This window comes from Oryctolagus cuniculus, chromosome 2 (genome assembly GCF_964237555.1).
Source record: "Oryctolagus cuniculus chromosome 2, mOryCun1.1, whole genome shotgun sequence".
Classification (NCBI taxonomy): Eukaryota; Metazoa; Chordata; class Mammalia; order Lagomorpha; family Leporidae; genus Oryctolagus; species Oryctolagus cuniculus.
Genome location: NC_091433.1, coordinates 186,082,865 through 186,097,437, shown reverse-complemented (window position 1 = coordinate 186,097,437; position 14,573 = coordinate 186,082,865). Strand labels below are relative to the sequence as shown.

The 14,573-nt window shown below is 51.3% G+C and overlaps 1 protein-coding gene across 7 annotated transcripts in view; it reads right to left on the bottom strand.

Moving 5' to 3' along the window:
• Nucleotides 1-13,869, bottom strand: part of CYRIA (CYFIP related Rac1 interactor A) — a 112,074-nt gene extending 98,205 nt beyond the window's left edge. For 2 of the 7 annotated variants that reach the window (XM_051840123.2, XM_051840141.2), the window contains exon 1: nt 13,762-13,869. The gene's annotated coding sequence lies outside the window, so the exon portion shown is untranslated. Of the gene's footprint in view, nt 1-5,563; nt 5,651-13,761 lie in introns of all 7 variants that reach the window. The other 5 variants (XM_070069747.1, XM_051840154.2, XM_051840167.2 and 2 more) reach the window with 5 other exon arrangements.
• Nucleotides 13,870-14,573: the final 704 nt, after the last annotated feature.

The following is a 14,573-nucleotide window of genomic DNA, read 5'->3' as shown; positions in this document are numbered from 1 at the left end:
ATCTTGCTCTCTCTCGGTCTCTCTGCAACTTTGTCTTTCAAATAAATAAATAAATAAATCATTTAAAAATATCTGCTCTTTAAAAGCCGCAACATGCATTTAAATCCAGCCTACTGAGCTGCTGCACCAGCTGACACCTACTACTTTAAATTGGTGCAAGTTGCTAGAAGCTTCCTTTTGCCCTAGGGGTGTAGGAGGCAGACTGGGGGGCATAGGAAAGTGGGAGCCCTGACCTTGGCGGTCACCAGAGGCCAAGTGCCCCTTCAGCCCTCCTCTTTCACTTTCCACAGCCCGTCTGCCTGCCTTAAGTTTGCTTCCTGCATCAGAACAGATGGGGGCCTCGCGGGAAATGGGCGTTCCGCTCTGTGGAGCAAAACACCCCGCCAGGGAGACGGTGCTTTTCTTTCTGAAAGGACCTCCAGGGACTAAGCCTTCCAGGTCTTGTGGGCACCCGGGCTCCCCCGTGAGTCAGCACATTGGCACGTGGAAAGTCCTGGCAGAAATCCCACCACGCTCTGAGGGTTTCTCGAGAGCCTGCCTGTTCTTCCTGTGGTCACTCTTTATAAACACCAGACCCAGCACAGAGGCAGCCGGGTTGCTAATCCCAGAGGATTCTGGAGAGGCCGCCTTCCTCGGGACTCAAAGGACGCTCTCCCCTCCACCACCTTCCCTTCCACCTTTTCGAGCACCTGATTCTTCCCACAGCATCCACAGCTGGGGGTTGTCCAAGAAGGAAGCAGCTAACTGGTGATTTAAGGCAGGCAGTCCTCCAGAACTCCCATGCTTCAAATCAGGACCTGTGCCTTAAAAGAAGACGGACAAAAAGGGAGCAGCGGTGTTGATAAAAGCTGTGCTCTCCCTCTATCTACCCCAGGCCTTGTGAAAGTGCTGGGGATGTGGGGATTAAGGACAAGCCCAGGCCTAGGCTGATGGTGCACAAGCTTATGTGGGGACAGACTGACCCTGAACTGGACACAGCACCCAGTCCGAGGGAGCACCAGAGATGTGGAAAGCACAGCCAGCCTGCGAGGGCTGCCTGACTTCATCGCCTACCACTGGCCAGCTGACCACTAGGCTCTAGCTCCTGGCCTCCTCGCGGTCCTTCCAAGGCGAGGCACACTCTGCCCTGGCCTGGCACTTGCTGAGCCTTTGCCTGCAGCATGGTTCCCCTGAGTATCCCCATGGCTCATCTTCTTTTGCATCCTTGGCTCTGTGCCTTCTGGTAAGGTCCTACTAAAAATAGGAGCTCTTTCCCCTACCATCCCCCCACCCATCCCTCACGGGTGGGTGGATGGATGGATGGATGGGTGGGTGGATGTATAGATGGGTATATGGATGGATGGATGGATGGTATATGGGTGGGTGGGTGGGTGGATGGCCGGATAAATGGGGGATTAATGGATACACGGAAGGATTTACTAGGGACTTAGGGAAGCGTTTCAAGAGAATGAAATCCTAGAAGTGAGTTTCAAAGGATCTGTGCAGGTAAAGAAATTTTGAAAGGAAGATGCAGCTCGGTATGACGTTGGGTAAATCACACCACTAAACCTTCTCTTCTGCAATATGAGGCTATTGCATAAGATTTTCAGATCTACGATGAGGTGTGAAACTAAAAACAGGGTCTAGGGCAGCAACATTAGCCAACGCTGGTGCAGGCCAGCACAACAAGGGAAAAGACAAGAGGAAGCGTGCCTTTCTCCACAACTGCTGTCTTGAGTTAGGACAGGAGAGAGAAGCTGGGGAAGCCAAGCGAATTCAGGTGGGAATCTGCAGGTCAGCTGAAACTGATCTCATGCTCAGACGAAGCCATGAGAAACCTCGACTCACAAAGCAAACCGTGCCGTGGGGTAGATAACCACAACTCTCTGAGTTTTAGCTTTATCTCCTCCACATAATGGAGACTGCTATATCTTATCCCATTCAATGGCACATGTGAAACTTCCTAGAACATTGTCTGGCATTTTGGAAGCATCTGGTAACAGTTTGTTAAGCAGGGGTCAGCACTGCAGCACAGCAGGCAACGCCGGCATCCCATATGAGCACCAGTTTGAGTCTGGGCTGCTCCACCTCCAGTCCAGCTCCCTGCTAATGCACTTGGGAAAGCAGCAGAAGATGGCCCAAGTGCTTGGGTCCCTGTACCCACATGGGGGACCCAGAAGAAGCTCCTGGCTTTGGTCTGGCCCAGCCTTGGCAGGGGAGTGAACATCTGATGGAAGACTTCTCTGTCTCTCCCCACCCCCCTACCCTTTCTCTCTCTGTAACTCTGCCTCTCAAGTAAATAAAATAAACCCTTAAAAACAGTTTGTTAAGTAGAAATATAAGATGCTATTTACATGAAGTTCACATTTAGGGAAGGAGAATCCTCAGATTCCATTCTGGAAAAAGGCAAAGCAATGAAGCTGTGATTATATTTTCCCAGGCTTACAAACTCCAGTCATGGCAGGAAAAAGGATTTTATTTTGCTAAAATAATAAAATTGTGGCCTGGAAGCAGCATGAGCCTGTGGTATGGGAATGAGTAGGACTTTTGGAGTCAGACCTCAGCCGCGTCCTGGTGCCCCGATTGCAATCCTATGTCTTAAAGTAAGTTTTAAAAGCTTTCTTAGCTTCAGTGTGTTTATCTTTAAAAAAAAAGGAAAGAATAAAAATATCTCTCTTGTAAGGCTGCCTGTGGAGTGGACAACATACACAAAAAACTAACACAATAGTTAGAATTAAAAGGTGCTAAATACACGCTGAAAAGCACAATTACTGCTATTAATCTAGTTGAAAATGTAGGACTATTTTGGAAAGTCAGGGGCCACATCAGGACTGCACAACCTTTAAATCACCAGGTTAGAAAAAAAAATAACTTGCATGCATACACCACAAAACAACAAACTCACCATAGCTATTTTAGTTTATATGAGCTACTCAAACTATTTCCTGAAGCTGAGGGCTAACAGATAAATTTACACAAGCCACTACCTTAGTAGCAGGTGACTGCGCATGGGGACTCACTCAAGGTGGTGGGGAGATGCACACAGTGCTTCATTCCACACTGCTAGAGCTCACACACTTGGTCCCAGTCGAGCAGGAGGAAACCCCACTGCGCACCCATGGGCACGAGGGCTCTTGCCCAGCGTAGCTGCACATCAGATGGCTTCTCCAACTCACTCGAGCTTCCAGGCCTGGAGCGTAGGGCCATGCTTGCCTCACAGCCCAGGAATCATGTTAGACACCACCTAGTCGATCTATGAGCTACAGACAGAGGGACTGAGGCTAAGACAGGGCAATGGGGCTTGCAAAAGGTCAGGCCGGCAGGCATCGCAGGCAGAGCCACGCTCCAAGCCCAGGACAGCGCTGGCTGTCTGTGCTCATTTCCTGATACTCAGCAACTCGGGAAGCAGAACTGAGCCGCGGTTCCTGGTCCCCACTTCTGGCCCCTGCTTCCCCACACCCTCTGCAAAGCCCCAGCGCTGGCAGGGTTTCACCTCAAAGAACGTGAATGTGGTATAAACATGGCAAAGTCAGGGCACGCTGGGATTCCTTGGGGGCTGAGGCAGCCGTGAGCTGGTTCCTCCCTCTGTGCTTCTCCCTTCTCTTCCATTCTTCCTCATAACCATTTCTCACACACACACACACACACACACACACCCCGCCAGCTGACCGTCAGATAAACCTTTCTGGATTCTCATCCTTTATTTTTTTTTTAAGCCTGCATTAGGTTTTCGTTCACTTATTTTGGAGCAGTGTACTCAAATGACTTGAGGGTTTTTCTGAGTTATGTGTAGAAGAAGACTTGTACCGAGCTCTGTGTTCCTGAAGCAGAAACACAGTTGCTTCCTGCTGCTTAACTTCAGAATGGCCTCTCTCAGTGTTCACTGGTCCCTGAAAGACAAAAAGTCCTTAGCCGGCAGGGCCACTTGAGTAGTCAGCTGCATTCATAAGATGTACAAAAGCCAGGGGAGGCCTGAAGCAGAGCCTTGTCCAGAAAGCCCCTGGTGGGGGCCTGCCATTGACAGCACCTCTCTGGATCTTAACAAAAATGCCTCCCTTATACACATGCACGCGGGCACACACCTATGCTCACACACACACACACACACACACACACCAAGCATATACATACTACATACACTGACCCACCTGCACGGCACCACCATGTACTTTCACACACACATCCATATACGTGCCAGGCATTCTCACACCGCTCACACAAGTCCAATTCTAATCTGTTATTTACATGAGAGACACACAGAGTGCACCTATACATTAGTTCACTCTCCAAGTGCCCACAATGGCTGGAACTGGACCCGGCAGAAGCCAAGAGCAGCGAACTCAATCCGGGTATCCCAGGTGAGTGGCAGGGACCTACTTGAGTCGTCACCTGCTGCCCTCCAGGGTCTGCCTTAGCAGGACGCTGGAGTCAGGACCTGGAGGTGGGGCAGGAACCCAGAAACTCCAATGTGAGACTCGGGCGTCTTAAGCGGCACCTTCACCACTGCACCAAACACACATCCCACCCAAATCAGGCCTCCCCAGAGGGTCCTGCACCTCCCAGGCCCAGAGGGGCACCATATTACACCTGCCAGGCAGCTCCAACAATTTGTGCAGACCAAGGGCCTCACGTCGATTTCTGTCTCCAGCGGTGGATTCTATGTGGAGCTGCTGCTAAGTGAGTCGATTCTCCAGGGGCGCAGATCAGCACCCCACCACCACCACCACCACAAGGTAGCACCACCGACTCCATCAACCACAACGGGTGTGAGGGAAATGCTCAATTTCAAATGGGGCACAGGTCACCTTTACGATACATTAAGCACAGACTCAAAAGACAAAGAGAGAAAGAGAGAGAGGTGGGGTGGGGAGGAGAGAGAGGGAATGATTCCCATCTCCTTTACCTACACATGTCCATGAGGATATCTCAAACGTTCATGGAAAAAAGACAATGTAAAGATAAGTTCATTTTTGTGCAAAAATATTTTTAAATTCATGCACAGTTTTTTTTTCACGACATGCATTTTCCACAAACTTTTTGAAGTCCCCTCTTACTTCATAACCTCGTCCACTAAAACACCAGACAAGGGACTCCTCCATTTCCTTGGGCACAGCTTGCAATGGGTCTGTGCTCTCCAACAGCGAGACAGTGAACACCCAACCCTCCCCTCTGATACCCCCTTGACAATGCCTAGCCGTAGGACAACTGCTGGGATTCCCATCACTGTGGGAGCTGGGTCACCTGCCACAGCCACACTTGGTCAAGCAGCCAGGAGCCCTCCCTGGCATCAGCAGTGTGGACGGCAGTGGAGGCACCGGGGCCCACAAACCAGCTGAAGCCAAGGACAGATCAGTGGTGCAAAAGAAAGAAAGGAAGGGCCCGGAGGAAGCCAACGCCGAGCACCTGAAGATGTCTCCCACCCCTCTGTGAGTCAGCCTGGGGCAAGACAGAGCCTATGAGAGCGCATCAACTCCCACCTTCTCTCGGGAGTTCTGGACTCTCAGAGAGACAAAGGAAGAAGGCATTTTACTTTGGAACTCGCTCCTGGGGGGTCACGGAAGGGAAGTGACAGGCCCAAGCTCACTTATCAGGTCGAGAGCCAAGACCTTTCTCACGCTCCACTGGGGCTTTTCACTTCCACGCTCTCTTCACGCCCTGGTTCCTCCTCCTCCTAAGGGTAAAATGTTGAGTCAGGTTGAAAAGTCCCCTCTTGATTAGAACTCACACTCAATCAAAAATTCCCAGCTTATTTTTACTTCCAAAGAAGTTGGGGGTTTTTTGTTTATTTTGTTTTCTAATGGCTTTGTTCCAACAAAACTTTGGAACCCGCATTTTCAAAGGCTTTCTTGTTTTGTTTTTGCTCCCAGTCTGCTCATTTAATTCATTTCATATTACTTAACAAATATAAACCTGCCCATTAAGGTGTCTGATTGCAGGAGGTGAATCATGGCCTCACACGTCCAATATTCAATGGGGGCCACTCACCTCTGCTTTTCCCACCCTAAGGGACACTGCGATTCCTTTCAATTTTTTGTAGTAGGGACCCACACACCCTTCTTTGAAACCCTTGGATCAGAGGTGCTTTCAAATTCAAAATTTTTTATGTTTTAGGAGAGCATCAAAGTGCCTAAATCACATCACATGCACACCCCCAGGAGTGTCCGGGGCACTTATCTTTGTGCTGAAGCATTCATTCATCCTGTGTGGGACAAACACGAGCTATAAATAGTCTCATGGATGATTAGACCAGCTTTCACTTCCAGGAGAGTCATGACAAAAACTTTCTATTTTCACAGGTTTTTGGATTCTAGGGACTCAAAAAAATCAGAGAATGTATGTGAGTGAGAAAATAATTTATGACCCCATTCAATCCTTTGGAAGGTATTCAAAGATGCAGATTTGAAACCTCAACACTCCAGAAAAGAAAAAGAAAAAAAAAAGCACATATTTAGAAGACAAGAAAAAGACTTAGGGTGAGGAAACCAACCACATGGTCTGTGTCATGCGTGATGTTGATGGAAAAATTATCCTTGTTACAATCCAGTAAGTAACACAGTTGAGTTCATGTGGGGTATAAAATGACAGCTCACAAGCTAGAAACAGAAGTCCAGAGAAATGGACTTTTTGGGGCTTTATCAGGGGGCAGTTCAGGAATGTGTCATCAGAAAAAGAAGTTTCAGGTCATTTCTCATGCAGAGCCACATATAAAGAGGAAGCTAAAGGACACAGCAAAAACCTTCCAATTTTAAATTTTCATTTAAAGATCAGGCAACATGGGAGGCTGTTATATATTTAGTTCATTTATCCCTCACAGTATTTCTGAGACACAAACATGATTAACTGTAGCTCACAAATCTGGAAACTTAGCAGGCAGAAGGAATTTGTCCAGGGGAAGAGCCAAGATCCCAAGCCAGGTTCTGTTTGGTTCTAAACCTGTCTTCAAGAACTTCCATGCATGCATGTCACTCCTCTAGATTCCAAAGAGTCAGAGGGACTTTTCTAATCCCAGCCTTGGAAAAGCCACTGCTCTTGGTCTCTATAACTCTTCTCTCCTCCTCTTCTCCCTTCTCCCTCCTTCTTTCTTTCCTCCCTCCTCCCCTCTCCCTCCTTGCCCTCCTCGCCCTCCCTCCCTCCCATCCACCCATCCATCCATCCACACATCTATCTAATCTCCCTCAGTCTCTGGAGAACAGAGGTTAGACAGGAAGTGTTCATCCTCATTCTGTTAGCTGAGGACATAGTTCTCTTCAGACCCCATGACTGCAAGCTGTCCCAGGGAAAAGGATTTGAGAACTAGGCCCAGTTCATCACTGCTGGGTGCCTCCTCTGACAGAGGGGGCTGAGCAAAGCACATCCTGAAGGGAGTCAGTCCGTCTGATCAGGGAAGCAATCAAACACCACTGACATTCTATATCCATTTTTCCAATGTTAAGGCATTGGGGGACCTCTAGCTCACATGAATGTATAAGCTCTTTGGGATGATTTTTACCCAAGACACGTGTATATTTATTCCACACTCCTCATCTGTGCAGGGCTCTTATGGTGTAGGTGGTAGGGAGAGACCAGGCTTTGATGCACACAGACACAGCTGCAGGCACCAGCTCTGCCGCTTTCTCAATGAGTGACGGTATGTAGGTTCCTGAACACCTCTGGACCTCAGCCTCCCCATCCAGACAATGGGGACTGTCTGTTTCAAAAGCTCTTCAGATGATTGCTAAACATGGGTATCAAGTGCTTACTATTATGCTCAGTTGGGGCTGCTGCCCACATTTTACCGAGGGGAACACAGGACTCGGAGAGAGGAGACCATGGCGAGCCAGAGCCCAGGCTGCATGGCAGTAGGGAGCACTGCCCTAAGAGCCTGAGTCTTCTGGGCTCTCTGATTGTCCTCCCCGCACTGCAGTGCACAGCGCCTCTACACAGGTCACTGGGATGCCGCTTCCTCATTGCCACAGAAGGGCTTGCGTCTGGGTGCAAATGGGAATGAGAACTTGAAGGGTGTCAGAGTAGGTGTGTGTTGGTCACCATTCCTCACTGTCATAAAATGTGCATTTTAATTTATTTTAAAACCCGGGAGCCACCAAACCCTATGATTTTTTTTAAAGGACATTAACTCAAAATAGCACAGTGCAGCAAGCAGGGCACCACACTGACATCAGTGGAGGTTCTGGAACAGGGAGTCGGCTGGTGCCTGTGCTCTGCTCCTGGGTCCCTTCTCGTCTCTCCCTGTTGCCATCAGCTCAGACTCTCATTCACCCATCAGGATGCACAATCAGAAAGCGGTGCCCTCTCTGGGAAGGAGAGCAGGGTTCTTCCCTTCTCTGATAGGATTCCTTGAGAACCCCCAGGACTCTGCCCATCCCCAGCTCGCTCACAGCTCAGGCTGCTCAGGTTCCCAGGTTTGGCTTCTTCACCTGTCACTCAGAGTAATGTCACTCAGAGGGCTTACTAGAATCATCAGGCTAGGCATGGAAAGGCCTTGAAGTCATCACATCCAACCTTCCCATTCCAGCCTTTCTGAAGGGAAGCACAGAGCCGTGCTCCTGCCCCACCCCGCAACTGAGCAGCACAGCTGAGTGCTAGGTCCAGGTGGTCAACCTTCTAGGACACGCGATTCTCTGTTCCATGTTCCTTCCCCATGCAACACGTCAGGTGTGCTCTACAGATAGCATCCATGTGGAAAGAACTGGGTTCTGTTGTCTTAAGAGCTCAAACAATGACATTGAGGTTCCTCGCTCCCGCCCCACCACACACATGCACTCTGTATGATGCTGGCAAGTTCCATGGGGCATGTGTTGTCTCCTCTGCTTCCCCTGTGGGCTGGGAGCCACTTGAGGATAGGAACAGTGCCACTTCGATCACTCTATCCTCACATGCTGGGATATGGCAAGTACCCACCTTGTACATGATCATTAAATGAATGAACAGTCCCATTTTTATGCTTGATCCATCATAAAACTGCAATTAAATTCTTTGGGGGCATTCCATTTCCCCAGCTTCATTTCAAAAAATCTAATTATCTATGCCATGCAGAATTTTTATTAGAAAGTGAAGTCATTAAATAAGCAGACACCAGACTCAGGCCCTGAGATAATGGCAAATAGAAACGCATCTGTTTGCAGGCTAGGCTGCACCTGGTAAACACGCTATGGCCAACATGGCACCCGCTGTCAGCACTTGGATCCGCAGAGGCAACAAGGTTGTTAAACCAGGGAAATTAGGCTTTGAAATTACCTGAGCAAGGCTAGGGAGCAATCTGATAATTGCTTTTCAATATGCCCACCATCTTCCTAGACATGAGTGATACTGACAGACCAAATTCACATCACCACTCCATTCGAAGGGTCATCCACCCACATGTTCTGGCATCATTGCTTCTCCTGTCTCTGTATGCCTAAGAAGTACCTGTCATGCTTTCGATTCATAAATTCAATTAGCAAATCTTCACCTGTCCAAAGGTTCAGTTTATGTCAATCACCAACCAACCACCCATTCTTGTGAAAGACACTACTCTACTCCTAACACCACCAAATGTTTTCTCTTAATTCAGACACGTCAAACTCTTCGGTTCAACACTTACAGGAATAAAACCTCAGCCAACAGCAGAGAGCCTCGTTAATGCTGTGCCAAGAGGAAAACCTCAGTAAAGTCTCTAAATATTTACTATGAGTCTGGGTTACAACACTGACCAGTTCCACCCCTATTAAAATCTGTTTGCATTCTCCCAACGCAACAATTTTAGGTCACTGGCATGCCAGCCAAGGCAATGACAAGACTGTTCTATGGCACCAAGAACAAGCAGGACCTGGTTTTAAATTCTGGCCCTGGCACTCATTAGCTGGCAGAAACAATGTGAGTGACTTTACCTTCCCAGATTCCTTAACTATAAAATGGGGAAAATATTATTTCTGTTGCAGAGTTATAGTGCTTATTTGAGGAAATGTATATACATATATTTGGCAATGTTAAAACGAAAGGAAGCTAAACACATCCAGAATAAAAAAGTATGGGGCATTCAGTTTGAAGTGTTCTCACAGATTAAAATATGTTTCTGAAACTTGGGTTGTCTTTTGCTATTTCCAATTTGGTCTCCTTTGAGAGAACAAAAGTGTTGGAGATTTGAGCATGACTGTGCTACAGCAGAAGACAAACTACTTATCTGGTGAGAGATAACTCGAGGATTAACCACCAACACTCAGAGCCTGAGCAGGGGCAATTTTTAGCTTCCCAGATAATGAATGGCTCTCTAAAGCCAAAACGCACCCAAACAGCACTCTACCACAGTTCTAAGAGGACCCAGAGGCCTAGTAACTGGGAACTTCTTTCTAATCAATATAACTAAATAAGAGCAAGTCTACTGTGATGTGGGCACCGTGCCAGGCCTATAAATACATAAGATCACTTAATTCCTAGAAAGTAATAGAACTATTACAATTTTACAGTCACTAGAATTGAGATTCAAAGAGGTAAGAGACAGCTTTAGGATCCCCTAGGTAGGACGCAGCAATAGGGGAGTCTGAATATACGTCAGAAAGCAAACCCACTTTCTTCCCATCACCATGTTGCCTTGTCAGGCCACTCATGCAGATCCAGGAGCGAACTTTCACCAAGACCTGGGTAGGAACCAGACAGAGGCCACCATGGGGGCGAGCGTCAACACTCAGCAAGGAAGCCAGGACTGGCTCCCTGACACATCTCACCCCTCCATTCATGGGAGCTGAATGAGGGACTCTGGCAACCAGCCCATTGCTGTGAGGACCAGACTACAGTCCTCCCAAGGGGCACTGGAAGCACAATTATATTGCAGTCACAACACACAGACTGGCTGATTTCATGCTACCTAGCGACCCAGTCAAGCGGCCATCTCTAGGTGTCACATCACCCATCACACCACCCCTCCAACTGCATTACAAGGATCTCTTTCCACATCTGTCTCTCCCACCACACTGCATTCTTTGAAAGTAGGAACAGGGTTCATTTTGTCATCCCCATACCCCTAACTGCATTTGGTACAGAACAGGTGCTCTGTAACCGTGAGCTTACAACCATTTTAGGTCACTGACAGGCCAGCCAAGGCAGCAACAAGACTGTGTTCTACGGCACCAAGAGCAAGCAGGACCTGGTTTGACATCAAAGCTGGGCAAGATGACTTCAGAAAATGCCTCTGACCATGAGACTTTAAGGCTTAATTTTTCCTAACCCAGCTCTCATGCCCGGGACAGTGGTTCAGGGATCTCTTTAACACAAGGACAAAGACATCATGGGTTTAGCCTTTTGACCATTCATAGCTCTTCCCTGCAGGGTACTCCACTGCATCCCAAAAGAACAATCAAATGCTATCAATAGCCACATGCTGTCAGCTCCATTTTAAAGACCGGGAAACTGAGGCCCACAAGAGTAAACTGACTTGCCCAGGGCCCACATCTGACAATGAGGCTGCTGATTCCCTGGGTTTTCATGCTACTGTCATTTTTTTTTCCCGCTCACTTATCAAACCAAGGTATAGCAACCTGAAGGGAGAGAAAGGGCAGTTGGAAGAGAAGAGCTCTACAAAGGGAAAAATAACCAGCAAGAGAGGACCAGCGTCATGCGTGTCCCTGACAGCTGACAGTGGGTGACCCCGTGGCCCTGGAGAGCTCTGAACTCCTTGTCCAAGGCTGGCTCGGGGAGGAAGGTTGCTGCTGGGTGCTTGGTGTCCTGCTCATCCGGTTGCAGCTAGGCCCTGGGAGTACGAGCAAACTCAATTCTTCTTGGTGCTGCGTGAAAACAGGAAGTCACAAGTGGCTTTACTCTGCTTTCAGCGTGGGTCCCCAACAGCTACTGTCAAGGGTGCAGGAACGACTTGAGAAACAATCCCTAATTCCCCGGCAGCTCACTTCCACTGCTGTCCCCCGGCACACACAAGAGGTGGGGATGCCGGGGGCCTTGCCCATGAGCCTCTTGGAGGGTGAGTTTAGGGGGCTAGACCAAATAAGGCCCTGTGGGCTCTCTGCGAGCAGGAGCAGAGAGCCTGGCAGGGTGGGAAGTCCAGCAGGTCAGCGTGTGTCTGCCAGCTCCATCACCTGTCCATTCATTTGACAACGGAGGGCTGACTATGGTGCTAAAGCCAGGGCAGCCCTGGTGAAAACGCTCACTTGCTCTGGGCTGCGTTTCCTCATCTGCACCATGGGGACAGTCCCTGCCCACAGCGCTTCTGTGACGACAGAAGGAAATCACCCGCCGAGCTCCCTGCCAGCCACACTTGGGATCCATTCTCAGCACGGAGGAGGTGTGCTACCCGCTGCGTGCCCTGGCCTGGGATGCTCCAGTCCTTTCGCAAAGCTGCGAGCTGGAGGGAGTGTGGTCCAGCCTGGCTGCCCTACTCTCCCTTCCCAGGAGCCCGGGGCCAGCAGGAGGTGAAGCCCTGCCAGCCCCCAGCCTGGGCCCAGCGCCCATGTTTATGACTGTTTATTTCGGAGCAAGTAGAGAGGAGAAATTAGAGCCATAAAAGACAGGACAACAGACCAATAAAAACCAGCTCCCAGAAGAGTCAGGAGGACGAAGGGAGGCAAAACTGTCACCATAGCAACACAAGACAGTCAGAAACACGCAGGAAAAACAGCCCCTGTTCTGCCTCCTCTCTGCTGCAGAGCCAGCCCTCAAAGCCCATTCGGAGCTCCATGAAAGCCAGCAACCATCCACCCTAATACCCCCAGCCCCCAGGCCCAGATCTGGCTCGGGGCCGCCCTCCTCCTGCGGCCCAGCGCAAGCCCCTGCCCTATCTGGTCCCAGCCCAGCTGCACTGGGGATTGGATGCTATGCAGATGGCACAGACCTCATCCAGAGGCTAGAGATGGTGACAGAGGGGAAAGTTTCCGGCAGGACAAGGAGGGAGGGCCACAGGGCTGTGGGAGGGATGGAGGGCCTGAGCTCCAGTGGCTGGACCCTACCCCTGGGTTCCCTGGAGACCTGGCACTAAAGCGAGGACCAGAACCCAGAAAGGTGGTCCCATCAGCACCAAACCCTCTGCCCCAACACAGTGGCTTGGAAATTCTAGGGATCACCAGGGTCGGGGGTGGGGTGAGGTGGGGAAGCAACCTTGGAGGCCTTAAATGACAAAGCCTCTGGCCCTGGTCTCTGGGAACACTGGCCAGAAAGTCAGGGTCGCTTGGAGGAGGACTCAGGGACCAGCTGGCCCATTGTGACAGCGGCTTCTCATCTGGGACCTTCCACTGGCAAAAGGGACAGGTGTCTCCACCAAAAAGCACAGCTGGCCTGAGACCAGCCTTCTGGGAAGTGGGTCAAATTGTTCCAGAAGCTCAGGGCTCAGGTTCTGGGTTCTGGGAACCGAGGAGGCAGGGTCCTGGGCCAGCAGCTGGCCGGCTGGCTGAGGGCGTCCGGGGCAGGTGGCAGCCGAGAGCCCAGGTGTGCACCGACTGGGGAGGGCCAAAAGGGAGTGGTGGGGAGCCGGGCCCCTGGCGGTGGGAAAGGGAAAGCAGCTACCTGGGTTAATGGGGTGAGGGGGGCAGTGTGGAGGGGCGAGGGGGCGCTCTGGGGAAGCAACGCCGTCGGGAAGCCGTCCTCCAGGAGAGCGGCAGTGGCGCGCACAGTCAGACCTCTGGCCGCGGACCGCCGGGAAGGGCTCGGGACCGGTGTTGCGCGCTCCCTCCCTCCCCGCAGGCTGCAAGGGCGTCGAAGCCAGGGAGGCTCGGCAAGGTTGGTCAGGGACCGGCCCGCCCCGCGCCGCAGAGCCCCTCGGCCGGAAGACCACCCCCCCACAGCCGCCCTCCGCGCCGCGCTCACCGCGAGTCGCCGCCGCCCTGCTCGGCCGCCCGCTCCGCCGCCGCCGCCGTGGACGTCTCTCCCGCGGCCGCCGCAGCCTGCGAGAAGGCGCAGGAGCCGAGCCCCGCCCCGCCCCGCCCCGCCCCGCCCCCGGCCCGGCCCGCCCCGCCGCGGCCGCCCCGCCCCGGCCCCGGGGGACCCCACCCCCGCTGTCACCCGGCGCGGCCCAGCTCTGCCCACTGCGCCTGGGAAGCTGGCGCTGCCCATCTCGGTGCACGGTGCGCCGGCCCTTCCGTCCGCCTTGGCCACTCGGCCTTGCGCACCAAGCCCCTTCTGCTGGTCCGCAGCGAATTCCTTCAGACCCCACTATTCCCCTCCAAAAGCGGGTGGGCGTAAAATCCCCTAGCTGCACGCCCACCCTCCACCTCGTGCGCCTGTGCCCTGCCAGACCTCCGCAGGCCCTTGTGCGAGTCCCATCTTGCTCCCAGCCCCTCCCAGCCCCAGGGAGGACCACCCCAAGAGCCTGCCCTAAAAATGGGATTCTCCAACAGAGTAAGTCTGCAAAAACACTTAAAAATGTTTCTATGGTGCAAAGAGAGGATGGTGGATTACAGCGTCATGGTTATGAGCATTGTTTTAAAACATCTGCCATGGAGGTTTTTTACATTAGAGAGAGGGAGAGTCAGGAAGCCAGAGAGAACCGAGCAGTGCCAAACAGGCTGTGAGTCAGAGCTCCTGTTGGGGGAGGCAAGGCTCTCGCAGACCCCGGCTGTAGCTGCTTCCTTTCCCAGTCCATCAGCAGGACTATCCTGAAAGAGTTATTCAGCGCCCAG